The sequence below is a fragment of the Crassostrea angulata genome, chromosome 2 (genome assembly GCF_025612915.1).
Source record: "Crassostrea angulata isolate pt1a10 chromosome 2, ASM2561291v2, whole genome shotgun sequence".
Classification (NCBI taxonomy): Eukaryota; Metazoa; Mollusca; class Bivalvia; order Ostreida; family Ostreidae; genus Magallana; species Magallana angulata.
The window spans coordinates 66,655,514-66,677,330 of record NC_069112.1 but is presented as its reverse complement, the minus strand read 5'-3'; the positions used below and the strand labels follow the sequence as shown (position 1 = coordinate 66,677,330).

The 21,817-nt window shown below is 34.8% G+C and overlaps 1 long non-coding RNA gene across 1 annotated transcript; it reads left to right on the top strand.

The window, feature by feature from the left end:
- Positions 1–3,108: 3,108 nt before the first annotated feature.
- LOC128172836 (uncharacterized) lies at positions 3,109–8,149 on the top strand. The gene is made up of 7 exons (XR_008242345.1): positions 3,109–3,186; positions 4,977–5,127; positions 5,491–5,607; positions 6,153–6,303; positions 6,553–6,703; positions 6,954–7,143; positions 7,418–8,149. It is a non-coding gene; the product is annotated as an uncharacterized LOC128172836 (long non-coding RNA).
- Positions 8,150–21,817: the final 13,668 nt, after the last annotated feature.

Genomic DNA, 21,817 nt, shown 5'->3' with positions numbered 1-21,817 from the left:
TATAGAATGAGCATTTCTCCTAAATTTTGCATACTATATAAGTACCTAAAGGACTGCATTAATTATAATTTAACAAGAGGCCCATTGGACCACATCGCTCACCTGAGCAACAATGGCTTTATATGGGTGTCCAAAGGATATCGTGCCATATGACCCATCGGTATAAAAAAAAAAAAGAATACCGTAAAGTACGCAGCTATGTTAAGGCTTCCCACTGACTTCAGAGCTTTCAAAAATTCCGCGAAAAAAGTGATGTAATTTGTGACGTCATAATAGCATTCTTCTGCTTCAACACTTTTCATCGAAAAAGAGTTAAATTACCAGATGGTGAATATTTAACTTACGTATTTTAACATTGTATGCATAATAAAAATATTGCACTAAATAAATTCACTTGTAAATGTATAATTCTTTTACTTTCGTGATTTGCTGCTTTATTTCGCGCATGCGCAGACGTCGATCGATGTCTTAAGAGCTCTTGACACGTGTTGATAGTTTGGCCTGCAGGTGCGAGGGGAAAGTAGGATGTATACGGAGAAAATGCATATCTTAGAAGAAGAAATCGTGCAACAGACTGATCTTACGGTATGTTTACACAGAGTTTAACTTTGTTTTCTGTTTTTATTGTTGAGCTTGTGAGTTATCGACGAAAACAATTAATATCTGAACGTCCAGCGTGGTCGCATGTGTCTCCGCTTTCGGCCATGTCATTATTTTTTTAATCTTTTGCACGATGATTCAAAATATTGTAGGACCGATTTAATGTGTTATAAACTTTTAATCTCCTATAAAATGTGAACAATTTTTATTACCATTGCTGTTCACATGTTGGAATTGAAAAAAAATGTTCCTCTAAAACGAGTTTGGATTATTAGCCTCAAAAAAGTAACTTGGCTCACTTGAGATTAAATGCTAAATTAAAATTACTTTCGATGACACCAAAAACCTTTTAGTCATTTTTTGCAGAGGCAATTATTTGTACATGTAAATTCACAATAGTTACATATTAATGAAGTATAGCTACATTAATATGAATACCTTGCCTAAAATTAAAGAACAAGTGCACTTAAGCTATAGAGAATGGGCCCTTTTTCAGTGCCGTTTATATGTAGAAAATATCAACAAATTGCTTTTTTCTCGTAATAGTTAAGCACTCATCGCTACTTCTGATTTATATGCATGCTTAATTTTACCAAAATTAGTATACAATTTAAAAAATTGAGGATTTTTAAATGCCTATAAATAATCTAAATCCGGAAAAATCGAACCGAACCTACTTGAATTGTGTCTATTTAAATCAGAGGGAGGAGACATTTGAATCAACATTGCTCTGTTGGTGGATCGATTGGCGCGTTTGCTGAATTATACTTTATGTATTATTTTACGTTTTAAAAAAATCGAATGAAGCTTTGAAGTTGCATATTTCCATTGTGACAAACAAACATTCCTGACCATACAAAGATGATGGAAAGTGATCTAAAACGTGTCAATGTTTTACAGTGAGCACATTTGACAAACGTTTACCTGGATAGAAACCACGTGATTGTTTGACATAATTTATTCCATGCGTGAGTTCAAACATGGGTCACGCAGGTAATAGCTTTCGCTTGCTATAGGAAAAATCTTGTAATTTTCATACTTTTTCATTTTTTTAGGTACCAGCCTAACCGAGTACAAACTTCTTACTTTCACAGGAGTTTTCTAAATGTATAATGCGTATTTTGTCTTTTCCACAAGTTTGTACTCGGTTAGGCTGACAGTAAACATTGGCTTTAAAATGAATGCCTGTCCTCGATTTACTATACAAAATCACGAATGTCTGCTGACCCCTACTATGTTTTAAAGCTTCGTGCTTTTTATAAACAATAATTTCAGCGCTAAAACTTGTTAATTCTTATGGAATAGATATCAATAGATAATGTTAAGGAAAAAAATATGCTTAATTTGATTCTTAATTTTTTCACTTTTTATCGGGGCCCATAAGTGCACTCGTCCTTTGTGATGGTCAGACCGGTTTGAATGCCAGTGGCCAAATAAATCAGTTGGTAGAGTACCTGTCTAGGGGTATCAGGTTCGAATCTTTTGAATCAATGATTGGTGCATAATTTTTTTATCAGCTATTGAGAAATTTCTAAGTAAATTACGTTGCATTAGGTAAAATCTAGCAATTAAGAAAGGGCTTGATTGCTTTGCTCCCTATGCCCCTTCTGAATCACTAGAATTTACTTAATATGATCTTTTACATAGACTTTAAAGATCAAGACAAGATTTTAATGATGCATTGAGTGACATCTGTAAACTGATTAGTTGTAGAATTTAAAATATACAACTGTGCAAAACAAAAATCTGTTCCTGGTAATTTTAGAAAGGTCTCTGAAATTCCTGTTATGTATTAGACATTTAGACAATTATATATGTTCTTTTTTATATATACAAGAAATTTTTTTTAACTTACAAATCAACAAAGAAATTTTTATAATTTACACTTTACAGTAATACAAAATAATTTAATGATTATTAAGGGAAATAATTGCCTTGTCATATTGAAGAAAAATACTGCCTTTGCATATTCACGGCAAACATTGATTAAAAGTGATAGATATTCCAATGAACTAAGAGTTTTTCTGCAATTTTAATGAGCGGATGTGATTTCTCATCCTTCTTTTCCATTAGCTCTCTGTGCCTTCTGATGATGGCTGTTTGGAGTTTAGCTAAAGCTGCGTCGTAGAAGTTTCTAAGAAGTTTATCATTCGTGCTTTTGAGGATTCTCCTATACTTTAGAAACTCCTTGACAGTTGGGTCATCACTTGGCAGAAGTGCTGCAACCATGGAGACAGGTGATTCTGAATCTAATGAGGTAAAAAATAAATCAATTTAAATGTATTTATGTGACATATTTTCTTTTCATTTAATTTATCATATTTTCAAAAGTGCATATACCTTTTACATCTGTAAAGAGCTTCCTCTTGCATGACTTCTTTTGAACAGAGTAAACTGTAATAAGATTGTAAAACTTGACATATATGTTTATACAGACTTGCATGTTTTATAAGATATATCATGCATTTTTGATTTTTTTTTTTTACCATCTATAGGGTTCTCTCTTGCTCTTTTCAGGCCACGTCTGTTTTCTGCAGCTTTGATCCCATCATGCTCTCTGATTCTGAGAACTTAAGAAAATGAAAGGTACTTAAGTTTTTTCCCAAGTCTTTGTCTTTTGATGCATAATTTTGTCTTAAAATGTTTGAAGATATACATGTTATACAAGATTCAAAACATGAGGGAATTACTAAAATAACTGGTAATTTTTATATTTCAAAGATATTAACATAAAAAGCTATCTTTTAATTACTTTGTTTGAGAAATGCCCCCCCCCCAAAAAAAAAATAGATAGGTAATGATCCCTCCCCCCACTGCCAAAATTAGCAAAAACTCAAAGAACTAATTTACGGTTAGCATTAAAAATGGTTATAATAAGTGATAGTTGATTTGTATGTTAGTGTACACATTATACACATTAAACATGAAATAAAAAGAAAATATATTTGATTGCGATATTTTACATGTTCATGCCACCTAAAAGTGTGATATATTTTTAAGGTTGAATAACACACCTTGAAAAATTCATTTAAATTAAGAGTAGATTATTTGATTATGAAAGATTATTTGATTATGAAAGATTATTAATGATAAATAAACTGTACATAAGTCAAAAAATTTGCAGTTTAGGATGAAAAATGAATATCTAAAAATTTCTATTCAGTAAATAAATGTTGTTTTGATCAGAGGTCAGCCCATCTTCGCTAGTCAAGGGTTTTCGGTCCACTTTGCTCCCCATAAACCCTTGGCGGATTTCATTACGAAAACTCGGTGACAAGCTCCGTTTTATGATTGGCTGCAGCTGCGAGTAGCTGATCCAATCACAGTGCTTGTAAATATAAACTTTAAAAGAGAATACATTTGTGATCTTTGGTAAAACATTCGGTGCTTTTAACAAGTTGAGACACAAGTTCTCGAGTACAGTGCCTCCCCAACGATGGTCTAACCAGATCGCTTTAAAAACCTATATATTTTACTGGGATTGAACATAGTACTTTAAACTTGTCAAGGCTCGCGTGATAGCATGGGAAGTAAACATGGCGAATGTAGAAGTTGCATATCTCTTTAGTATATACGTTCCTGCTTATGGTTATTGCTTTTAAGGGTTCAATGAGCTGAGTTTTATTTAATTTCTTTGGTCCGCAATATTCATGACAACGATACCTGGTTTTATTGCATGAAACCTTTCGTATAAATCGGCGACTTTTTCACTCCCGGTACAGGTCCTTACAAAACACTACGAACAAAACATCCCGTACTTTCCCTAGATTATAACTTAATTCGTATTTAATAAAATCGTTAATTATGTTCCGATATTCGGTAGTCAATATGTTTTCAAGTTGTATTAATGCCATGATGTGTATATAACCCATTGTTTAATTCGATTAAAATGTAAATATGCAAGGGACGCAACTCAAGTTGCTCGCTAGATAGCGCCATCACATCACCCGAGTTTTCGTAATGAAATCCGCCAAGGGTTTTGGGGAGCAAAGTGGACCGAAAACCCTTGGCTAGCGAAGATGAGGTCAGCCATTTTGTAATGATGTGTTATTCCACCTGAAATGTTTGTATTACCTGGGAGTGTTGTCTTTGCAGACACAGTTGAAATGTGTTCACCTCTATTGTTTTCCTTATCATTATTCAATGTATCGGCAGAATCTGAAATATATTTTCATTTAGATAAGATCCTATAAATCAATAATAAGATATTTAATCTCATATTTTGATTGAAAATTTCGATTTAATACAAGATTAAAATTCAAAACAAGGTTGTGGGGATGTGATTAGTGCATTGATTCACTATTTATGTTAATTAACTTTGACTCAATCTATTTTTAATTACAATGTACCTCTTTCTTGTATTTCATTTTCATTAGCTTTGAGTGTGTCTTGAATTGATGCCACAACGCCTACTGGTTCCTGCTCATCTGATGCATCTTTCTCTTGTTTCTGGTTTTTTGTGCCTGTTGGTTCATCTTGAATCAAATCTAAGAAGTGATTGATGGATCAATGGGAGAAAAGCATTAAGTATGAACTATGTTAATATTCTATGATTAAAACAAAATTTACAAAATAAAACAGATTTTTATCGGGGAAAATCATTATGTGGGTATTAATTGACTTTAAAATATTTAAATACCCTGGTATTTAATAGACAACAATAATAATGTAATACCAAGCACTTTTTGTGTTTTATTTTTCTATCAATTTATTGTCACCTTTGTAAAATTACCTCTGTTTCTTATGCTAAATTGGCTTGAAACTTCATTTGGTTGTGAATTATTATCATGCATTGTTCCAGTATCAATAAATGGAGCACTTGTGTCAATACATGTCTCGGTGACGAAAGAAATCTCTGTAATATTGTATGTATTTTTAATTTTGTTACAGATAAAATATCATGAATGCAACTCCCACTGACAACAGTAGATGGTATTTAGGCAGTAGATAGTGGTAATAACATGTACAATCAAATGCCAAGCCAAATGGGATATTTCAATTTAAAAAGTACATCTACAAAGCTGCTACATATTATGCATCATAATGTTTTGTTATATAGTTATCTTTCACATAGTGTGGAATCATTAAAATTCGTGGGGGCCAATTTTCGTGGATTGCTTAAATTTTACAGGTTCATGGGGATGTAATTTCATGTATTTTCGTATACATGCAAGAGGAATATCACTTTATAGCTCTAATTTATTAATTCGTGGGGGATGTTAATTTGTGGATGAGAGGTACCCACGAATTCCATGAAAATTGAGCCACCACAAAATCTAATGATTTCACAGTATTCAAGGAATGAATTGGCTGCTTATAATTTAATTTTTTGTAATTACATTGTAGTTGTAGATAAAAACAGTCATTTGACCTTCAAAATGACATCAAATTGTACAATATTCAAACGTAACATCAGGTGGATTGATACATTTTTGACGTTAGTTTAACTGTGAAGTAGGCAACATTCTTGATACGATATAAAACATTTTTTTAGCCAATCAGAAATCGTGTTACAACCAGAATTAAATTATTACAAAATATGTGTATTGTAGATACCTGGTTCCAAAACTGGCTCTACTTGAGGAACTTGAACTGAATCTTCACCTGCTTCCAAAACTGGCTCTTCTCGAGGAACTTCTTCACCTGGTTCCAAAACTGGCTCAACTCGAGGAACTTGGACTGAATCTTCTCCTGTTCTCTGTGGTACATTTTCATGGTTCTCTACACTAGATGATGTTCGGTAAATGAATGCTGGAAAATCATTGAATATATTTTTTAGTAAATATTTATTCATTGACCATCCAAAATTGTTGACAGGTGGATTGATACATTTTTGACGTTAGTTTTACTGTGATGTAGTCAACACTCTTGATACGATATAAAAAAAAATTTAGCCAATCAGAAATCGTGTTACAACCAGAATTAAATTATTACAAAATAAGTTTTTTGTAGATACCTGGTTCCAAAACTGGCTCTACTTGAGGAACTTGAACTGAATCTTCACCTGCTTCCAAAACTGGCTCTACTCGAGGAACTTCTTCACCTGCTTCCAAAACTGACTCTACTCGAGGAACTTGGACTGAATCTTCTCCTGTTCTCTGTGGTACATTTTCATGGTTCTCTACACTTGATGATGTTCGGTGACTGAATGCTGGAAAACCATTGAATATATATTTCAGTAAAGATTTATTCATTGACCATCCAAAATTGTTGACAGGTGGATTGATACATTTTTGACGTTAGTTTTACTGTGACGTAGGCAACACTATTGATACGATATAAAACATTTTTTTAGCCAATCAGAAATCGTGTTACAACCAGAATTAAATTATTACAAAATAAGTGTATTGTAGATACCTGGTACCAAAACTGGCTCTACTTGAGGAACTTGAACTGAATCTTCACCTGCTTCCAAAACTGGCTCTACTCGAGGAACTTCTTCACCTGCTTCCAAAACTGGCTCTACTCGAGGAACTTCTTCACCTGCTTCCAAAACTGGCTCTACTCGAGGAACTTGGACTGAATCTTCTCCTGTTCTCTGTGGTACATTTTCATGGTTCTCTACACTTGATGATGTTCGGTGAATGAATGCTGGAAAACCATTGAATATATATTCTAGTAAAGATTTTTTCATTGACCATCCAAAATTGTTGACTTTCCTATGAAAATGGGGTGTAAAAATGAATTGCATGGGGCTCTTGTTAAATCGAAGAACATATATAAGATTAAGAGATGTGCTGTATACAGTACACTGTACCTACCTTCATTTTTGAAAATGGTGCAAAGTTTTCCCTCTTCATATATCTTGATCTTGTAGAGCGGCAGAATCAGTTCCGATGCTTTGCAGTCCTGGACACACTTCCTCCAGTCCTCTGCCAGGAGCATTTGTAGGTCCTTGTTAGACGAGGAGCGAAAATGAAGTAAGGGAGGGTATGAAGAACTATCTAGCTCGTCAGGTCCATCATGAAACATCACACTGCCGTCAATTAACGACCACCACATGTTTTCTCCACCATACATGAAGTCAGCAATTCTCTGGTAATGTGCTTGAAATAGAGTTGGTCTTCTGCGTATAAAATCTATATCAAATTTTGTGTTCTCTGGCTTTGGTAGGAGTTTTGCCTGGTGGCTAATAATTGATTCTTGGTGTCGTACATAGTCTTTTTTTTGTTCCACTCATCTGTTGGGCATTGTATCTTAACACAGCATTGTCGATTATTTTGCCGCATTGCCTGTTGGCTGTATTTAAGGAAATGCTGCGAAGATCACCAAATGTCCTTTCCTCTTGCTCTGGTATGAGTGAGCGTAGACACACTAATCTGTAAGTTTCAGGTGTGTGAACGGTCAGGCTATGAAAGTGGCAGCCATAGAATTTTCTTGCAGTCATTTTCTTTGGTATGCTGATAACTGTTTTTGAAAGGATGCTGAATTTAAAGCATAGATTGTACAGTCGAAGAATTTTCTTTTGTGTTCTCTGTTCATATGGACTATAGCAAATGGATATTATTTCTACTAATGATGTGCAAAGGTCGTAAATATCTTTACTGATTTTTTTTCTGAGAACTTCAAATGGGCAAACATAGAAAGCTTGACTGCAAAGAGACGAGCATCTGATCCTTTAATTTGGTTTTTGTCACCTATGGTTGCAGTCGAAAACTTCTCAAAGTCCTTAAGTGTATCAGGGTTGCTAATATGGTAGGGAAGCTCGGTTATCAGATTTTGAACTACATTTGTAATGTCATGGAGGGGCTCACCTGGTGGCACTTCGTAATCATGCAGAAGATCAAAGACATCTTCAGGTGTAGAAAACATGGCTGGTGGTCTCTGAATGCCTCTTAAAGTGTTACTTAGTTCCTCCTGCAATTCAACTTTGTTCTTGTCATCTGTATCATGGCCCCTTGCAACGAGTTCTCTCATAATATCTTGCTTCTTCAAGTTGGCAAATGGTGATGGTCGCATCAGTGAAAATCCTTTCCACAGCTCCCCTTCTTTAAAGATCTCAAGTCTTTCTTGCAAGGACGGAACATCAATCTGGAAAGCATTTTCTAAATTCATGTGGTCTTTTGATGGAATGCCACATAAACAAGCAAAATTTCCCCCTCTTTGGTGACCAGCTTCAAATTGGCGGGCCGGACCATCTCCACTAAAGAATCTCATGACATACCGGACCTCTCCACTCTGTGCCTTTAGATTCTGAAGGTCGTCAACTCGGACTGGTATGTATGACAACTGGTCTACATCACTGCTAGATGACTGGCCAAGTACGTAGAGGAAGGGCTTTTCAACCATAGCTTGAACATCTGCTGGTGGGCGTTCTGGGTACTTGGCTCTGTATTCTTCATCTGTGATGAAGGAGGCAGTATCATACAGTGTGCTGACCATGATGGAGATGTACGTATGGTTCAGTATGTCTGAATGGTCATGCCAAATCTTGAGATGTCTTGTTTGAGTTTCATTGGCCTCTGTTTCCCGTTGATAATCCTTGTGCATTTCTCTCATATGTTGAATTATTTTTGTCAGTGGGATCATTCTCCCATACACTGTGTAGTCTAATTCGGTAAGTGTTCCTGATTTGTCAATTCTGTTGGATGTGAACATTTTGGGAGCTATTTTTTCTCCAATATAGAGTTCTCTGTTTTCAAGTTTACTATGGACCTCCTCCATTAATTTTCTAGCTGGTCTTGGGGTCGGAATTGATATGTTTCTGTAAATTTTTTGTCTGGATCTTCGAATTCTTAGAAGAAAATCTCTTCCATTTACTCTCTTACACTCGTTATACTGGTTGGTGTCAATACCATTTTGCGTAGCGAATGTCATCAGAACTTGACCAGCATTTTTAGGAAATTGACCTGATTTGTTCTTAACATGGAATTTGATGGCTAAGTACCGCCAGATGACCTTTGAACCAGAGGGAAGTTTTTTCATGTAAGTAAGGAAACCCTGACGGTCAAAAGAATAGTTATTCATATTTCCTACATGGTTTTTAGCTTTTTTAACACCTTCCTTGATTTTTTTGGAGGTAAGAATAGTTCTCTCCCTTGCTGATTGTGTTTTTTCAAAAAACATACCTAATCTGTCTCTGTCAAATTGGCTGTAGGATTTACCTGATGCCAAAAAATTTTGCAATTCATTTTCATTGTTGGTAATGATTTTGTTTATTTTGTTTGTGTTTTCCCTTGTTTGCATTGTTTTCTGTTTGCGTTTCTGCTCACTGGGCAGTTTTTCTGTTAAGTTGTATCGTTTTGAAACTACAGTTTTCAGATTTGTTTGAAATTTTTCCTCAAAGATAGGTTCAAAAACATTTAGTATTTTGTTTACCCCTATGTTGTTTTTGTTGTCAAGTTCATTTACAATTTCATTGGACAAATGAATCAAGTTTTTTGTAGATTCTGTTGCAGACTTGTGTAGTACAGAATAATTCAGAAGTTTTGAATGTTCACAAGGGGGACAATCATGTATTCTGTGGTCCAGTTTTTCTTTGTTAGACAATGATTCCCATTTTTGCAACGAAAAATGCTCAAGAAACTCTTTTCTTTGTCCATTTTTGTTGTTGTCTCTCCAGTATTTAGGCAGGGCTAGGTAGTTTTGCAGTCGTGGTAATTGACGTACAAACTTGTCATATGGCAAATGCATTTTTGGATATCTGTGCATGACATTGTTGTAGAAATTGTATCTAAATGATGGTGATTTATTTGAAGATTTCACATTTGAAATGGAATTTATGTCATTTTCCCTGGTTGACCACCACTTGATAGATTCAGGATCTTTACTACTTCGACCAATAATAACTTTCGCAAAATTGCAAAAATTCATTATTATTTTAATCTCTTGGTATCACTAATGATTTTGAATGTCATTGTTGATTTTCTTACTTACATTTTGTTGTTGTTTTTTAAATTTCACATTTCAAGGTCAGGAACATGATATTGCACATCAGCCATGATTGTTGCACACTATTAATCTCAAATAAAAAAATATGCAAGATTTTCAGAAAAATTGGTAATTTTTTTCCGTAGATTTGAATTTTTTTTACTGTACATGTGAGGGGAGGATGTGCTAATAATATTAAATTAAATTTTAAAAAAAATTTAAAATCAAAAAAAAAAATGGTTTGCGTTTGTGGGGGTTTTGAATAAAAAAAAAAGAGGTCCATGATTTTTAATTTTAGGTTTTATGTTACATTTTTACAAATTTACTATTTTTTCTTAATCTTATACACAAAGCTTTTTGTGTTGGAGATTATCTGTTCTCAAACGAGTCAATATGCTTTTTAATTGTAAAAATACATGTGGGTGATATTTTGTTTGAATAAAGAATACTTAATTTTTATAATTCTTGTTATTTTTTTCTTATGATTCATACAATTTTTCATGGTTTTACTTGCTGCTCTTTAAAGGCTATGCAATAGCTCTTGAGCTGTTGGTGGCGGATCCAAGTTTATATTGAATGACATTTGTTATTACTAAGTTCTTGTAGGCTTAGATAAAAAAAAACAATAAATCAATATCATATCATTTATTCATAAGTAAAAAAAATAACAAATTCTTGAAATGCGGTAGCATACAAGGGGATATTCCAGTATAGCTGAGATAGGGATGATCTTAAAAGCTTGGTGGCGGCACTGTCGTGAAAGGAGGAATAATGGCTGGTTTTACATCAGCAGAGCTGGATTGCAATCTGAAAACAAAATTTCATTTGATAAAAATATCTTAGATGTTGCATATATTGCAAACGTAAATGAAAGTGTGAAATAAACATTTTTTTTATTATGCACTCAAATTTCGCGCTCTATAAACTTATACATGAATTAGAGTTATCTGTCCTTGATCGCAATCAGCCGTGCGTTTGAAATTATGCTTCTTGCGTGAAATATCAGCGTCTGTTATGAAAAATCACAAAGTTCGAAGATAATTTCTACATTTAAAAACATATCGTTTGTGGAATAGTTAACTGTGTGTAATTCTCTCCAAGAAAAGTGCTGGGTTATATTTATGGATTCTTTACTTAACATGTATTTTTTAAAAGTAAGTAAAGCATGTCGTGATTATGCATGGGTTATGGCAAGTTCGACGTTAAAAAAATATATGTTGTTGTGAATGTATGACTTACTCCCAACACTTTTTGGGTTAAGAAATTTGAGCACTTTTGATCAGTAAAAAACGCACATGCATTATCAGTCTCTATATCTTCGAACTTCTGGGATAAAAATGGATGAGTGATATTTGTCTATTTTTAGTCTGTCAAGTGATAAACAGCTGATTTTGGTACTGCAACTAGTTCAAAAATTTACGGGAGGATATATGCAGTTTGAACATATGTAGACTTTATTATTATAAAAAATATATAAGTAGTTACTTTAGCTTTAGAAATGTATTATTAAAACATCTCTTATTTTCATTGGTTTACGGATGGACGTCCTTAACTTAGTTGCGCAATACTTTGTATTCAAAAACATGCATTTCAAGCTTTTTTATCAAAAGGGTTGCATGTTCATTTCAAAGTCAACTAGTAAACTAATTGTTCATGGAACAATTAGGAGGTCTTTACACCGTTCATTTACCCTCTTGTTTTGTTCAAATCTTTTGCGGGAAATCTGTAAATTAAAAAAAAAATGATTCCGCATAGCGGTATCTATCCGGGAACACTTAGATTCGTAGGCAAGATTGTTGCTGGATACGTCGCTTGTTACTGGATAGAAGGTAAAACTTGTTGAGTTGTGTAGTCAATTTGGATGATAATAGAAAGAAGAGATTGAGCGTTTTTCTGTCCATCTGCAGTTGATACGCAATGTTGGGAAACCTTTAGAAAAGATAGGCGCCTAGCGATTGGTGGAGAGAACAGTATTTGTTCATCAGTTTATTAATAAAAATCAGTGCCACTTGTAAACAATGTGGCCGGATAGCGTTAGCTAAGAAATGAACAGGCCAGGTCAAACTCTGGTCGCGAGCGGCTATTTGAAGGTTTTGAAATGTCACTTTGGGTTAACTGAGGCGCATTCTCCTAAATTCATATTGAAATCGTGGTCTGGGAAGGAAGAGTCATCCTTCGTGGATCTTGAACAGGTTGCTGATACATGTAAATATGCAAACGCCGATGTTCAGTGAAATTTGAGGACAAAGGATAGACAGAAAATGGAAATTTAATTCGTATAAAATCGGGAAATGAATACTTGTGGGTTTTAATGCTCGTGTGTTCATCAGATGCTATCCCAGTTGTGGATTAAAGTGAAAAGAAGACACACACACGCAGTACAAGCTTTTATTTACATTCGAAAGACAGGACATGGTAAAATTTCTCATGCATGAATTAGAGTTGTCGGCCTTTAGCCGTAAACATTTCTTGTTTGACATTTTTATATCAAACAAAAACACAACCAACTAGATCGTTCTCGTTGCGAGCAACGAGTGGGTCTTCCGTCCGATTTTTGAGTAAATGAGATAAAATCCCTCACTTTTAAGACTAAATTGTTAATTAACGCCAAAAAAATTAGGAAAAAAAAATTCGGCACCCAGGGCTTGATCCCAGGTCGCCTGGGCACATGTCCACCACTGTAACGACTGAGCTAATCGGACTCTCGCTTCAGGAATTTGATGCTTAATATCTCGGGAACGCATCAATCGATTTTAAAATTTTTTTACATATTCTTAATCAGTAAAAGAGTCTCTATCAAGCCGTTAGAAAAATATATATAAAGCAAAAAATTAAAAAAACGATTTTTTATCTTTCCTTCCGGTGACGACTGGAAGTGACGCCGGACGATTTTTAAGACCATGTTGCAACAGGTTAAGTGAATGTCTATCTTCACTGAAAATTTCAGCCCTATATCTTTATTCGTTTTTTGGATCTCCAACCGACAAAATTGACTTTTAAAAATCGTAAACAGACGATAACTTCCGACCGGAAGTGATTATCAAAAAATTGAAACGGCGGTACAAACTTCAGATACCGACACATCAACCCTCAAAATTTGAAGAAAATCGAATGAGCCATCTTCGAGAAATCGCCTGCACAAAATTTGTAAGACAAAAAAAGAATAAAAAGAATAATAAGAAAAGTGAAAAAAGAAACAATAGAATAATAGTAGGGTCTTCCGCTGAAGACGGAAGACCCTAAAAATCACCATTTTTTGACATTGCAACTGGTATTAACAGAATTAATTATATAATTTTAACTGTTAGTTCTTTAGCATTAATATTGTTATTTTTATTCAATAGGAAACATTTTAATGCTTGCAAAAGAAATAAGAACTACAATTCAAAACCAAAACATATAAAGCAGTATCACCTTGAACCTATTTACAAAAATAAAGAATTTGATGAGGGTGAGGATGAAACTCTATTCAATGTATAATGTTAGATATCATTGTATATTACATCACGGCTTGATTATATATTTTGATTTTTTTTTTAAAAATAGGTTTCTTAATTTGGGCTATAGCCGTCACAAGTGTTGTCCTTATCTATGTGTTAAGGACGTTATTACGTATATTGAGTCGCTGCTGCCCTGAGTTGAACCTTCAAGACTAAAATGAAACACATCCATTATCTAATATAATATCTCCTTCATTATTTACAACCTCCATCCCGACTACACCATTTCCTCCCCAGTCACGACAAGAACAGCCACGGCATTTTTGGCGAAAAAATCCTAAAGATCTGGTCTACAAAATCATGAATTCAGTTTTCCTTTCAGGTGTGTGGGAGTAAAGAAGATAATTTTTAAACATTATATGCATTAACACCTATACATTCAAAAGAGGGTGTGTTCCTGATACATTCAAGCAAAGACTATGGTTTCAAACAGCAGACTCTAGATGGACATAAATGAATTACATGCAGTTCAACTCTTTGACGCTGTATTCATCTTAACAATTTTTTCACTTTGCAAAGAGATGAAGGAAACCAAAAATCTAAGGAAAGTTCCTACCAACAGACGTGTTTCTTTACAAGAAGAATGCCATTTAGTTCAAATCATCAAATGCAGGATAAGTACCGTAGTCTATTATGTGAAATATTTCCTTTGAGGGATAGCAATAATGCCACTGAAGCTGATTTTTGTGATGTCGGTAAGCACCCTTTGGACACAGATTTAGGTAAGGGGTGGAAGTGAGGGGGTGTTTCAAAACTGGCCATTTTTTATCTTAGTGGATAAACGTAGTGTGAGCATAAAGGTATTTATGATTATCGAAATATCAAGCGAAAAATGTTGTTCCAATCACCGATTATAATCGAAAAAAAATATTCTATTATCGCATTATAACTGATCGATTACTACCGGTTTCATTGCGATTAATCAATTGAATTTTCTTTCGCACTGTTTCAAAATGGCTGACAATTTTTATCCATCCCAGGGGAAAAGGACGTTTCCGGGTTTGGACCCATTTAGGACTCAATCAATGTTGGAGAGATCTAAAAGAAAAATCTGGACATAACTTTGAAATTTTGCTAATTATGCAGAAATGTATACGTTTTAAAATGTAAGTTCGTTGTGCACGCGTTGTGGAACTACTATGATAAGACCGGTTAAGTTGTTAAAAACGCTTGCAAGTAAATCAAGTTATTACCTATAAATTAAACAGAGTGTATTCCTACACAATCTTTTAACCTCTTGCCAAAAAAAAACATTTTGAGGATTACGTTTACCCAGCAGTTAAGATAAAGAGAGATAAAGAGAGCTGATTCGTTCGATGGACTTGTTTGTTTTCTAACTTGAAATTCAGAAATTTAAAAAAAACTTAAAAAGTGATAAAATAAACAGTATAATTATTGTGAGATAATACATAAATTAATAAAATCATGCACATGTTGGTCCAAATTCTACATGTTAATTTTTATGCACACTCTATCTTTCTCTCTCTGACATGGTAGATGATTATGGTAGATGATTTTTAATTTTACATATACATGTATAGTCAGAGCAATTCAAAGCTTTCAATTTCAAGTGTATCATAAGCTGGAAGAGGTGAGTGAGGCTGTTGCACATATCGATAACAGGATCAGAAAGAAAGAAAGCCAACGAAAAACAACGCGACGATGAGTGCGATCCTAGCGAAAGTTAAAAGGCTAGAAGACCAGGATTTGGATACCGATCACGAGAGACTTAAGGTGACACGACAAAGCTATAAAATTAGTATGACCACACAGTATGACACTGGACTATAGGTCCTTCGAAGCATCGATTATCGATTTATCGTGTCGTTTAACCTATGTAAACCTTATATCAGTGGAGGGGATACAAAGGATAAGGTAGGTGCCTGTATGTACTACGAGTCTATAATTCACGACGTATTCGCAGGAGAAGGAAAAGGTCGCACAGGTTGAGTACATGTAACTGGTGTTACGGCTAAATCATGAGCTAAGGTGTCTTCTGATGAACGAATATATATTTGGAAAGTGTTCAATTTTGAACCGGGTACATTTTGGAAAATATTTCTGCAGCTACCAACATATGCTACTGCTTGTTTTCGCTGCCATTCAGACATTTCTTAGGGATTTTACTGGTGTGACCTTGGGGTACATGGAAGCAGCCAGCAATAATATTTTCAAGGACAGCAAGATCTACAGACGCAAATTAATTTTTCGCAATCGATATCATAAAAGACCGATTAATGGCGTTGAGTCGGCACAAGGATTATAATATAATAATTTAGACTAGTTAAATCATATATAGTTCTTATAAAAGATTTTCTTTTTTAAATATTGTTCTATACTTCCAAAACTTAGAGTGCACTTAGAAGGAAACAGAGAAAATGTCATCTCTTATGTCTACCCTAAGACGCTCTATCGCCTATTTTTGAAGTTGAAACAAATTATTGCAAAGGACAACCAATCCGTATAATTGAATTTTTGCAAAATTATTAATGGTCTGAAAGTTTCCCTGCGTTATCTCATAAGTGAATCCATATAATTGAGTTTTTGCAAAATTATAAATGGTCTGAACGTTTCCCTGCGTTATCTCATAAGTGATGTTTGCAAGGTTATGGGAGCACATTACCTATTGATGAAAGAGGGCAAAAAAGCAGAAGATGTGGCAAAATTCATCGCTGTTTTACAGCTGATTTGGCCTTCATGAATCAGTAGTAAAAAAGAGACAGTCAGATTTAAGAAGACCAGTTAGACTGCCAAGTGAAAAAGAAACAGAGAAATTAAAAGATTGAACAAAGGAAATTATTGACAGACTTTCCATAGATATGCATAAGACTTTTTGGCTATACAGAATATAACCAGCTACGAGATGCTGCTGTTTGTAGATTAACACTGTTTAATGTCGGGCGAGGAGGTGAGTATATTGACAATAATGGACAACAGAATGAGCTTTTAAGCTATAGTGTTTCTGACAAGTCTGCTCCCATGTTGGCCATTGTGTCAGGCCCAAAAAAAGCCTAGCAAAATTGTAAAAGGAAAACCCCTCCTTGAAAGAAACTTCATCAGCAAAGGAAGAACAATTTCTATTTCGTCCAAGACATTCATCAAGGCCAGACCTAACCTAGAAATTCAGTTCGTTAATAAGTTGTTAAATATTGTAAAATCTAAAAATGTTATTTCAATCTATTTTTGAACAAACTATATTAAAGCCAGTTGTTTAATGTATATTATAGCTGAATGATTAAAACTGTCATAATACAGGTATCAGTTTTAAGACATATGTATGTGTAACCCGTGTAAGTAATTAATATATAATGTTTGTCTATTTGTAAACGTAATTGTTTCTGTGTGCATGTGTGTGTGTTTTATTTACATCTCCAGGTGAGATTGTCCACGTGTAATTGTTTATTTTTATTTGACCATTCGACTACCCGTTTGACCTGTCTGACAACATTCTAAATTTAACTTCTACTAACCAATATTCCCGCCTAACTAACCAGGCCCGCGCACACTTTGTCTTGCCTTGAGAGGGGACAGACCTGCATGAAGATTAAGCGCAAGCTTTGTCTGCGATTAGCTGCCGGTGTCTGGTAATTCTTGTGTAATTTATTACTTATAAATATATTCTATGTTTATAATTTAACAATTCCATGCTATATATTAAATAATCTTTATCCAAGTTATTGTACCGTATTCTGAGATAATTGTCAAATGAGTCAATGTTGTATGTTTCAGGTTTTTCGTATATATTGAATAAATACATTGTATGACCCTCACTGGTGTTCTGTCTACTGCCTGGGTTACAAATGGCGCCCACGTAAAATTTTGAAAAACCAGACACTACGGAAGATCCACATTTTTCAATATAGTCCTTATTAGCCGGCCGACGATAAACTGAGACGGAAGGAGCGAGCCAGAGAGCCAATATTCCTATCCAACTCTACAGGACATACTGTGCACAGTGGTAATACGTATTTCTGGTGGATACAGCTATTCAACAAGTGTAAATTTATAGATATGAAATTTGTTTCATTCATGTTGGAGAAGAAAACCGATTGGGGAGCGTGAAGCCACCTCGAGGCGCGGATCCTGTGAAGTCTATGTACGTAGCCGAGGAGTTCCGAATTCATATTCCGGATTGCGCGCAAGAAACAAATACCCGGCAACTTCAGACAACGTGGATTGATTCAAAGAAGTGATAGAAGGTACTGTACAAAGTTTTTCAGCTGAATGTGGTGTGCGTTCGTATGAAACAAATTGTCTGTTTGTCGTTTCATGTTAGTAGGCCTACACAAAGTTTGTTTATCTGACGAAGCTTAGAGTTAAATAGGGGATTTCCCAGAATTACTGTTCTATTTTTATAAAACACATGTAAATATTCTGTGTGAATTTAATTTAGCTAATACTGTGTTTCAGGTAGTTAGTTTGAGTAGTTAAGGTAGTTTAAGTTAGTTAAGGTATTTTTTTGGTGCACCAGGTTCAATTTTTTTTATAAACTGTTTATAAAGGGGTCTTAATTGTCAGCTGTTCTGTATTATACGTTCATTTTTATACAGTGATTGTTTCATCACATAGACAACAGCTGATTAGCAAATGTAATTCATGAGACTTGTTTATGTTTAATTAGTTTTATTACAGAGTAGTTATTATAGTTGAAAAGTTAGAGGCAGCAGTTGTAAAACTCCCAACCAGCATGCAGCTCACTAATTATACTAACAATTTTCTTACAGTATCAAGAAGACAAGTGGACGCGTAGACGCTGACTTACTGTACTCTGTACACGAATGAATGATGTTTGAGTGCATTTTCTCTTAATTTTACTTAGTTTATTGTAAATAAGTTTATTGTAAATAGGATTTAGAGGGAAGTTTTATACATACAGGTACTAAAAAAAAAAAAAAAAAAAAAAAAAATCTTTGTCAACTTAAGCTCATGTAAACAGGGTCTTAGACAATAAGGGATCCAGGTTTTGTTGATATAAGGTCAGTCTAAACAAGGAGTTGAGATTGAATATTAGAACTGGGTTTGTGGTTTTTTTGGTATTAATTCCTAGTGATTCAAATTTTGATTTGAGGTGTTATTTTTCCTAAAGGTCATTGATTTTTGTTACTGGGTAGATGATTTTGTTTATATGCTGTTTTGAAAGTAGAGGTGTTTCCTTGGTTCGGTTTGGGGATGTCTAATACGTCAATAGCAGATAAGATTAAGTTGTCATTTGAAAATAAGGAGAAAGAAATGGATGAGGTATTGAAACTTAACTTTGCAGGTGTTTCAGATGAAGATGGGTTTGATTTTGCTGGTCTACCAAATGTTAGTACACCTAAGGGTCAGTTGAATGAGGGTGAAAATAAAGAGCAAAAACCTTATGTTCCTAAAGAAATTCAACAGGAATTTAACTTGCCTTTAAAACCAGAAGTTATGAAACAAAAAGGTGCTATCCCGAAAATGCCCAATAAAACAGGTATTAAAGATAGTAATCCAGGTTTCAATCTTGGGAACAATACTTCCACTCAGGTTTATGAAGTCACTAATAATGTCCCTAGAATTCCACAGTTCTCAGGTGATGAACCTCCTCAGAAGGGGGATGTGTCTTACAAAGAATGGCGTTTTGAGGTGCAATGTTTAGTAAGTGACCCTGACATAAAACCAAACTTGTTGATACAAAGTATAAGAAGGTCATTAAGAGGTACTGCTAAAACTATGCTCATACCGTTGGGGGAAAGAGCAACTGTTAAACAAATTCTGTCAAAGCTTGATGTTTTGTTTGGCGAGATTTCAACCAACGGTATGATTATGCAAGAATTTTTTAATGCTTTCCAATTACCTGGTGAGTGTGTCACAACATTTGGTTGCAGACTTGAAACCATGCTACAGACTGCAATTGATAATGGTTATTTAGAAAGAACTGCAAAGAATGATTTGCTTAGACACAAGTTCTGGACATCGCTCAGTTCAGAGAATTTAAAAGGTCAAACAAGGCACAAATATGATTCCATAAAAAATTATGACAAGCTTTTATTAGAAATAAGAAGGGTAGAGAGAGAGATTTTTATTTCAAACTCTAAAGACAGAAAACCAGTTCATCAATATGGGATGTCAGTAGATGAGGATGACTTGGAAGAGAAGTTGAACAAGAAAATAGGTGAATTAGAACAAAGATTAGAAGGTAAGATGGATGACAAATTCAACAAAATCTTAGAGAAGCTAGATGGAAGACCAGGAACCCAGTATAACAGGTATGAACAGGGAGAGAGGACAAATTACCACAGAGGTTCCAGAGGGAGAGGGTACCAAAGAGGTAATTTCAGAGGAAATTTCAGAGGAAATTATTCTGATAAGAGAAATTATTAAGTTCAGGATCAAGGGCAAAGAGGATACCAAGCTACAAAGTCGAGTAACCCAAACGCATGAAGGTCTCTGATGAGGGCCGACCAGGGACCGAAGACAATTTTCATGGCCAATCATACAAGTGTGAGTTAATAGGTGAGTCTAATGAAATAGAGATAGTTGTTGAAGGTGAAAATGTAAATGCACTTATTGACAGCGGGTCAATGATTACTACTTTGTCAAAAACAGGTTATAATTCATTGAAAAACCAACCTGAAATGAGAAATTTAACAAGCTTGGGTTTAGAAGTCTCTATTGCAGATGGTTCATTGTTGAAGTACATGGGCTATATAGAGTGCTGTATAACAATTCCATTTATGAACATAGATTTAGCTGTCCCTGTGTTAATTGTACCAGACACTAACTTTAACAAAACCTGTCCTATGATCATAGGTACAAATGTACTAAGACTCTGTAGAGATTTAAGTGATGCTACTCAAAGTCTCAGTGAAATACCCAAACAATGGAAGAATGCATTTGAGGGCTTAAAATGTCAATCTTACTGTGTACGGTCTGTGTCTAAGAAGACAATTATGGTAGAACCAAATGAATCAGTAATGGTCAAAGGGTTTACTAAGGGTATTCCTGTCAAAGAGCATATGACGGTAGTTACTGAAAACTGTAATAGTGATTCAACTTTTACGGTGTGCCCCAGAATAGTAAAGTTGTCCACTCTGACTTCAAAACCATGTGTACAAGTTAAGATATGTAACATCTCTGCAAAGCCTATTTCGATAAAACGTGGTACTGTGCTTTGTAGTCTACAAGAGGTTAAGGTGGTAGATGACCTTATGCCCATACAAGCAACCCAACCCAATACTATACAGTGTGACCCTATAGAGTTAGGAGTCAAAGTTGATTCCAATGCACTGAGTGACAAGCAATATGAGTATGTGAAGTCCATCCTTAGGGAATATAGTCATGTATTCTCAACAGGTCCATTAGACTTGGGAAAAACTAACTTAGTTAAGCATTCAATTGAGTTAGAGGACCATACTCCATTTAAACAACCATACCGCCGCGTACCACCTGGTATGTATGACGAAGTGCGTCAACATATTAAAGAAATGTTAGATGCGGGAGTGATAAGAGAGTCAAATAGTAATTACTCCTCCAATGTCGTACTTTGCCGGAAATCGGACGGTTCATTGCGGTTTTGTTTAGATATGAGAATGTTGAATGCAAAAACGCGAAAAGATTGTTACATGTTGCCACGGTTCGATGACATTATTGATACCCTTTATGGCGCGAAATTTTTCAGCAAACTTGACCTAAGATCAGGCTACTGGCAGGTGGAGTTAGAAGAGAGAGACAAGCATAAAACGGCATTTTCAGTGGGTAACTTGGGCTTTTTCGAGTGTAACAGAATGAGTTTTGGTCTCACAAATGCACCAGCCACATTCCAGAGACTCATGGAAAAGTGTATGGGCGAAAAGCATTTGCGAGAATGTTTAATATTTTTGGAT